This window comes from Helianthus annuus, chromosome 11, assembly GCF_002127325.2.
Source record: "Helianthus annuus cultivar XRQ/B chromosome 11, HanXRQr2.0-SUNRISE, whole genome shotgun sequence".
Classification (NCBI taxonomy): Eukaryota; Viridiplantae; Streptophyta; class Magnoliopsida; order Asterales; family Asteraceae; genus Helianthus; species Helianthus annuus.
In genome coordinates this window covers 96,229,917-96,237,634 of record NC_035443.2, presented here as the reverse complement: position 1 = coordinate 96,237,634, position 7,718 = coordinate 96,229,917, and the positions used below count along the sequence as shown (strand labels likewise).

General features: G+C 35.4%; 1 pseudogene; it reads left to right on the top strand.

The window, feature by feature from the left end:
* Positions 1-4,225: 4,225 nt before the first annotated feature.
* On the top strand, positions 4,226-6,037 carry LOC110890375 (annotated as a pseudogene).
* Positions 6,038-7,718: the final 1,681 nt, after the last annotated feature.

Here is a 7,718-nt window from a genome sequence, read left to right as displayed (position 1 = left end):
AGTTGACGAGAAGTTGTAAAGATGTAACTTCTTTAAAAACGAGACTTTCGAGAAAACGGATAGATTATTGCAAAGGTCCACTAAAAGTAATGAAAATTACTACATATTTTGGATAAATCACAAGTTTATGAATTTTTGGCAATTTATATCTATTTTGACTAGTTTGATGGTTTGGATGTTGTTATTGTTGAAAGAGAAAATTGTTGATTTGAATTTTAAAAGAAAATGATACGCTTGAAAGCGTGGCCACCTCCAGTTACAGGGGAAACTCTGGCGAAATTTTTCCAAAAACCTAACACTTGGAAATATTTTCACCACAAGTGTTATAAATGTGTTTTTAACTTGTTTTCAAAGATGTAAATTTCGCCATGATTTTATTTACAAAATTTATAAATATCGGCGGTGGGATTTTCACAAAATAAAACTTGATAAATATATATTTAGTATATATATTTCATAACAACACTTGTGAGATTTTTATGACTATTTTGTGAACTACGTAAATATTATTTTTAGGGTAAAAATAATATTACCAAATATTAACGATTCCAAAATAATACGAACGCCTTCACAATAAATATTAAGTTACACCGGTAATTATTATTACCACCCGATCTTTAAAACGTAACTTACTTATTTTCAGAAAATATTTATGAACGCGTATTGTGTCAAGGTATTATTTTGGTAAAATCATATGTAATAAAATATAATATTTTTGGGAAAAATATTTATATTTTGGAAAAAGGATTAAAATATATTTTAAGTGAGACTTAATAATATATTACGAGAATATACGAACGCACATGTATTAAAACCCCCATCCTTGGGAAGGAAAATATTTACCGAATAATTACAAAGTGTAATTACGGAATAGTTGCCTAACTATTTCTCAAAACTTAAACCTTAAGGCACGACCGTCCGTCTAATAGAAATTAGTGCGTGTAGGTCGTCATTCAGCAGATTGATCAGGAGTTTTCTTGATAGAGACGCACCACTGTGAGTTCATGTCCCGCTTTTCTCTTAACTGTTTTCAGTTTTCTAAACTGCGGGGGTGAAATACATGTTGCTATGTTTACGGATACTTTTATACATGGTATGGTTAGCGTAAGGAGGGTTACTATTTAGATCATGTGAGTGGGTAGGCGGAAACTTGAGGCTATTAATCCTCATTGTAGGACCGAGGGACAGTAGCGGTAGATCTATCTGGGTGTAGCGAGCCCAGCCCCAGGCCCAACATAACGGACCTCGGGGTGACTTTGTACCCAACGCATAAATCCGCTAGGTTTGAGTCTTCCTACTTGCACTTCACACATATCAATGGCCTTGCAAACCATTGGTGATCTCTTTTTTTCCTTATTTGCTACATACCAGGATTTTATACATACAAAGGTTTTATTACTCACTTACACATGAACTCGCTCAACATTATTGTTGATTTTTCCAACTTACATGTATTTCAGGAAACTAAAGATCTGGCGCGGTATGTTACGTTTTCCCGCTGCTTAAGGGTTACGAGGTCATCCAAGTTTAAGGGATGTGACTTTTTCCTGGACGAGTCACAGTTCTTAAACTGTGTTTATTTCATGTTGATGTTTATGTATTCTGAACAATGTCTTTATGTTATCAGATTGTAGTTTCCGTTGCATGAGTCAACGCCTTAAAACAATGTTATGTTACTTATGTTTTAAAACTTAAATGGATGATCTTGCATGGTTTTTATTTCATATAGCTTTGTTATGATTAAGCTATGGTATTAAGAAGTCACACCAAAATAAACCACGCTTCCGCAAAGCCAGGGTGTGACATTAACGTTTCGTGCCTCGCTAAGCCCATTCGTTTGTTTTAAATTTTACGATAATTACAACAGTTTATATAATACGCACGTCTAATTATATATACTCAAATTCGGGTTATCTGTTACGGTTGGTTTCTCTTGTTGCGTGCTATTCTTATTATTATTATTTAATAATAATAATAATAATGATAATAATAATAATAATACTAAAATACCCTTCTCTCGGTGATTGAGATCGAGAGCACGGATTGTCACAGTGATTTTGTAAAAAAAAAGGCACAAAAATTGGACCATGGTCTTATGAAAAAGTTCAAGTTTATTGCATTGAATTACTCAATATCTTTAGGAAGTTTGTGACATTTGTAACGTCTGATTTGGGTAATCGGTTGTATTTAAGATGGTTATTAAAGGAAATGTCTTGTTACATGATTTTATAACTAGATTTCAAAAAATGAGAACTCATAGATAACAACTTTAGATATATAAGATTTTCAATTTTCATTATGTATCTTTAACGACATTTGATTTACTTTTGTTGATTATGTAAAATTTAGTTTTATTATCTCATTTTTGTACATGAACTGAAGTGACCCGATTCGACCTGAACCGAACCGAAAAATTATTATATAGCACTAGATAAATAGCCCTTATAATTTCCACACAATGGATATATCTTCTGGATCCTCCACTGCGAGTACCATACCAATAATCAAACCGGGACAAATCGATACTTTATTTTGCAAACTCACGGAGAATTCCACTGGTTTCATAAACAAAGGCAGGCCCAAAGAAATAAGCTGTGATGCCATAGACCAACCACCGACTTTAAAATCGTTCTCGAAACACGACCGTCCAACCTTGACCCGTCACTCACGTCAGATTATTCTAAGTCAAAGTTTTAGACTATTTCTAATATATAAAGTTCAAAGGATGTGGTTTGAAGTTTCCCTATGGTTTGGACGGTTAATTATTCTTAATATATGTTTCTTTCTAAATCTTAAAACATTTTTTTGGAGGGGGTGAAGTTATATTTTCTCCAGGGTCGGCCCAAGCCAAGTCAAATGAGGCTTGGGCCTTGGGCCACCAAAACTCTAGGGCCTCCACGATTTGATGAAATCACAGTCCATTTATAAAAGCTTTAGGATGTGTTATTAACAGATTGATGGTTGGAAGTATAGTGGTTTTGTGTATATATGGGTGTTGTTGAGACCCGGGTTTGAATCCCTGGTTCACCATTTTCTTCTATTTTTTTTTTCTTGTTTTTAAATTTTAACACAATTTTTCAAATAATTACACTTGGGCCCTTTAAGTTTAACTTTCAATTACATACTTTTTTTTAGGGGGGGGGGGGGGTGGAAAGCCATAAACTTTTATTTCGTCTTATGCCATCAAAATGGTTGAGCCAACCCTGATTTTCTCCTATATATTACCAACGGAGTCGCCAAACGCTAAGGTAATTTCCATAATTACCTTTTATTTCGTCTTATGCCATCAAAATGGTTGAGCCGACCCTGATTTTCTCCTATATATTACCAACGGAGTCGCCAAACGCTAAGGTAATTTCCATAATTGCTAATAGAATAGAATTTCTTGTATGAGTTTGTGATTGCATTTGTTTTGTTTGCCCCCAAAATATGAGTTAAATGTAAAAACAAATTTTAAATAAGGAATACGTGAAAGATAATCAAATCTAGTAAAAGAGAGAAAGAAGACTAAAAAGTAATACTTTTTCAATAACACGTGTTGAATCATGAACTTATGTGTCGAGTTATTAAAATAATACATTTTCGATAACACCATTGATAAAATAAAGTACCTTGAGTTTGAGCTCAACTCAACTTAAATCAAAATCAAGTCGAGGTCGAATACTAAGTTAATGTTAAGTAGCTTATTACTCAAACTGACTTCATTATATCGTTGATAAAAACATACGTTGGATACTGAGTTAATGTCGAGCAGCTTATTAATTAAATTAACTTAATTACACCATTGATAAAAAAACATACATTTGTCGAAATAACACATAAATTTCGTATTAAACTTGGAAAAAGAAAAAAATATTAAAATTTCAACATAAAATCTGACAACGGAGAGCTAGTGAATTGTAATGAAAGATAAATGGGGTGTTTGTTATTGTGTTTTCAAAATATATTATGCGTTTTCAAAATAGATTTTGCGTTCTCTAAACTGTCTTTTGAAAAAACATGTAGGTACATGTTTCTCCAAAACTGCATTTTGGAGCCAAATAATCACTTTTTCATCCAAACACTTTTTTAAATTATTTATGTTTTGAAAACGCAATAATTAAATAATCACTTTAAAACATAATCCTAAACACTGTTAAAGAATCAAATACAATTGGAAAGCCCTTAACACCAAAAGATTGAACAAAAGAAAATTATGGTTTATTTAAAAAACATTACGCGGTTGATGTGACTCAAGGAAAGAGCGAACACCCCCATATACAACCCGCCCGCACAATATATATAATATTTTCAAACGGCAAACAAGAAAACATTGAAATCCAAAAGCATCTACACTACAGCCACAATTTCCGGTTGATGCCAGAGATCAATCCACTATTCGGCAAGTATGATGTCTGAAAACTCCTCGGCTGCGGCGCTTTCGCTAAAGTCTATCACGCCAGAGACATCACCAACGGCCGGAGCGTTGCCATCAAGATCATCAACAAGCACCGAATCTCTCACAACGCTCATCTCGTCTCAAACGTAAAACGCGAGATCGCTATCATGCGCATGCTCCGCCATCCATACATCGTCAAACTGCATGAAGTTATGGCAACCAAAACAAAGATCTATTTCGTCATGGAGTATGTTAAAGGCGGTGAGTTGTTCCAACAGGTTTCAAAAGGTAGGTTACCGGAATCGGTTAGCCGGAAGTATTTTCAACAACTGATGTCCGCAATCGGATACTGTCACTCTCGCGGTGTTTATCACCGAGATCTGAAGCTAGAGAATGTGTTGATAGATGAAAACGGAGATCTCAAAGTTTCCGATTTCGGATTGAGTGCGGTTACCGGTCAGATCCGAGCCGACGGATTGCTCCACACGTTGTGTGGAACGCCGTCGTATGTTGCGCCGGAGGTTTTCATGAGAGGAGGATACGACGGAGCTACCGCAGACGTCTGGTCATGCGGTGTTATACTGTTTGTTATGAACGCTGCGTATTTGCCGTTTTACGATTCCAATTTGATGATGATGTACAAGAAGATCTACGACGGTGAGTTCCGCTTCCCTAAGTGGACGTCGCCGGACCTCCGGCTGTTGTTATCACGTCTACTAGATACAAATCCGGCAACACGGATCACCGTTGATGAAATTCAATCCAATTCGTGGTTCCACAAAGGACACTCGATGATTATACCGTTAGATGATGAATTAACGGTTGTGAAGCGTGAAGAACAAGATAAGTTAATGGCGTTAAACGCGTTTGATATAATATCATTTGGTTCTGGTTTGAACTTAAGTGCGTTGTTTGACGGTGAGAGTAGTATAAGAAATTGATCAACCATGTTATTTTTCAATGACTAAAAGGATTACATGTATACAAGATTATAGCTATAGACTAGGAACTAATGAGCTAAAATTAGGGAACTAAACAAGCTAGGATCTTGACCAATTAATTGGTAAGTTACAATAATAGAATTAAAGCTAGGATCTTGACCAATTAATTGGTAAGTTACAACAATAGATTTAATTTGAATTTGAAACTTCTTTGGTAGGAGATTCGGTTTTGACCGAATGTGTTCTAATATGCCCCCGCAAGATGTACGATCGTGAGAGGAGACCAATCTTGGAGGTGAGAAGTTGAAACCGTTGTCGTAGTATTTAAGAAAGAGGAGTTGAGGAAGTTGAAGATGTAAACGAAGATGAAGCAAAAGAAGATATATTTTGTGGTTTTTTTTTTTTTTTTTTTTTTTTTTTTGTAGGGTGAATGCAATAAAAGATAGAAGATAGAATGATGGTTGCGGTAGTGATAGGATTATAGGTTTTGCAAAACCTAATAGATGGAGAAGTTGTGTTTGAGGAAGTAACCATGTCTAATGGTAATGTAGGTCGAATGTTTTATTTTTATTTTTTTTTAGGAGAAGATGGATGGAAAATGAATTGTAGGTGACAGAGGGTGGTGGAGTTTGAGGAGAGAATGATAGTTGTGGCAGTGATAGGATTATAGGTTTTTCAAAACCTAACTGATATAGATGGAGAAGTTGTGTTTGAAGAAGTAACCATGTCTAATGGTGATGTAGGTCGAAGGTTTTATTTTTTATTTTAGGAGAAGATGGATGGAAAATGGATTGTATGTGACACAGGGTGGTGGAGAGGAGTAATATTGTGATTGTAAGAGATATTACTTGAATATAGAAAGAAGAAAGGAGATTTTGAAATCTACAGAAGAAGAGAAGGGTCGAGATGTTGAAGTGAGAATGGAGGAGAAATCATTGCTAATGGTAGACTTGTTTAGGAGTGTTGGTTAAAGAAATGATGGTTGCAGGATCAAGAGCTTCTCGGTGGAGATAAGTGCTCTGATACCATATAAGAAATTGATCAACCATGTTATTTTTCAATGACTAAAAGGATTACATGTATACAAGATTATAGCTATAGACTAGGAACTAATGAGCTAAAATTAGGGAACTAAACAAGCTAGGATCTTGACCAATTAATTGGTAAGTTACAATAATAGAATTAAAGCTAGGATCTTGACCAATTAATTGGTAAGTTACAACAATAGATTTAATTTGAATTTGAAACTTCTTTGGTAGGAGATTCGGTTTTGACCGAATGTGTTCTAATAAGTAGTTCCATAGGGGAAGGTGAGAGGGTGGTGGTGGCGGAGTCGCCGGAAAATGTGATCGGTAAAGTTGTGGAGGTTGTGAAGGAGGTAAATGTTAGAGTTAAGAAACGGAATGAGTTTGTTGTGGATTTGGTTGCGCGAAATGGTGAAGGTGTGATCAGAATAGAGGTTTTCCGGTTGACGGAACGGTTGGTGGTGGTGGAAGTGAAAGGTGGTAAGGGTATTTATGAGGAGGTGTGGAATCGGAAAATTATACCAGAGTTGATTGAACAACGGAATGTAGTGAGGGGTTGAAGTTCAAGCTCCGGGCATTGTCCGACATATGGTGTATTAGTCAGCAAAGAGATATTATGGGGCTTAAAGTTAAAAATGGGTGTAGTGGTATGATGCCCCATAAATCCTCGATTATCCAATTTTTATATTTAAAAAAAAGTTAATATTATGATGGATGAGTTAGAAGATTCTTATTGGCCATTCAATAAAACAAATAATTTCATCCGGTGTTTTTTGGAAACGCCCCAACCGAATTTGGTTGTGAATGGGGCTTTATTTTGCCCATCCACGCCTAATTCATGTTCCACTATAGTAGGTTGATCATTTGTTTACAGCGTGTAGCGTTTCGTGTGGTGTTTGGAGTGTATTATTCATTTGGTGTAAAGTTCCACAAATGTATGCGTTTACTTTCAAAGATCTGATTGATGTGGGGAAAAATATAAGTGGGACGCAAGTAAAGAAGAAGGCGTTCTATGGAATGGTGATAATTGCTTGTTGGAGGATATGGAAGGCGCTCAACGAAAATCTCTTCTCCAATAAAAACACTAAGATGATTGATATTGTTTTGGATGTGAAGGTTTTAGGTTGTCTTTGGTTTAGAAATAGATGTAAAGGTTACGAGGTTGATTGGGAGAAATGGTGTAAGTTTGAATTGATGTAATTGTTTGATTGGGAGCGTGTTGTTTCTGACTTGGAAGCAACACGTTTCGCCTTTTGTTGAATGAAAGTTAATTTAAAAAAAAAAATACTTTGAAAAGACAAAGAAAGTGAGTGTACGATTGTGTACATATTTGGTAAGTATTGGTTTTGTGTTGTAAAGTAGTGCAGTTTTATT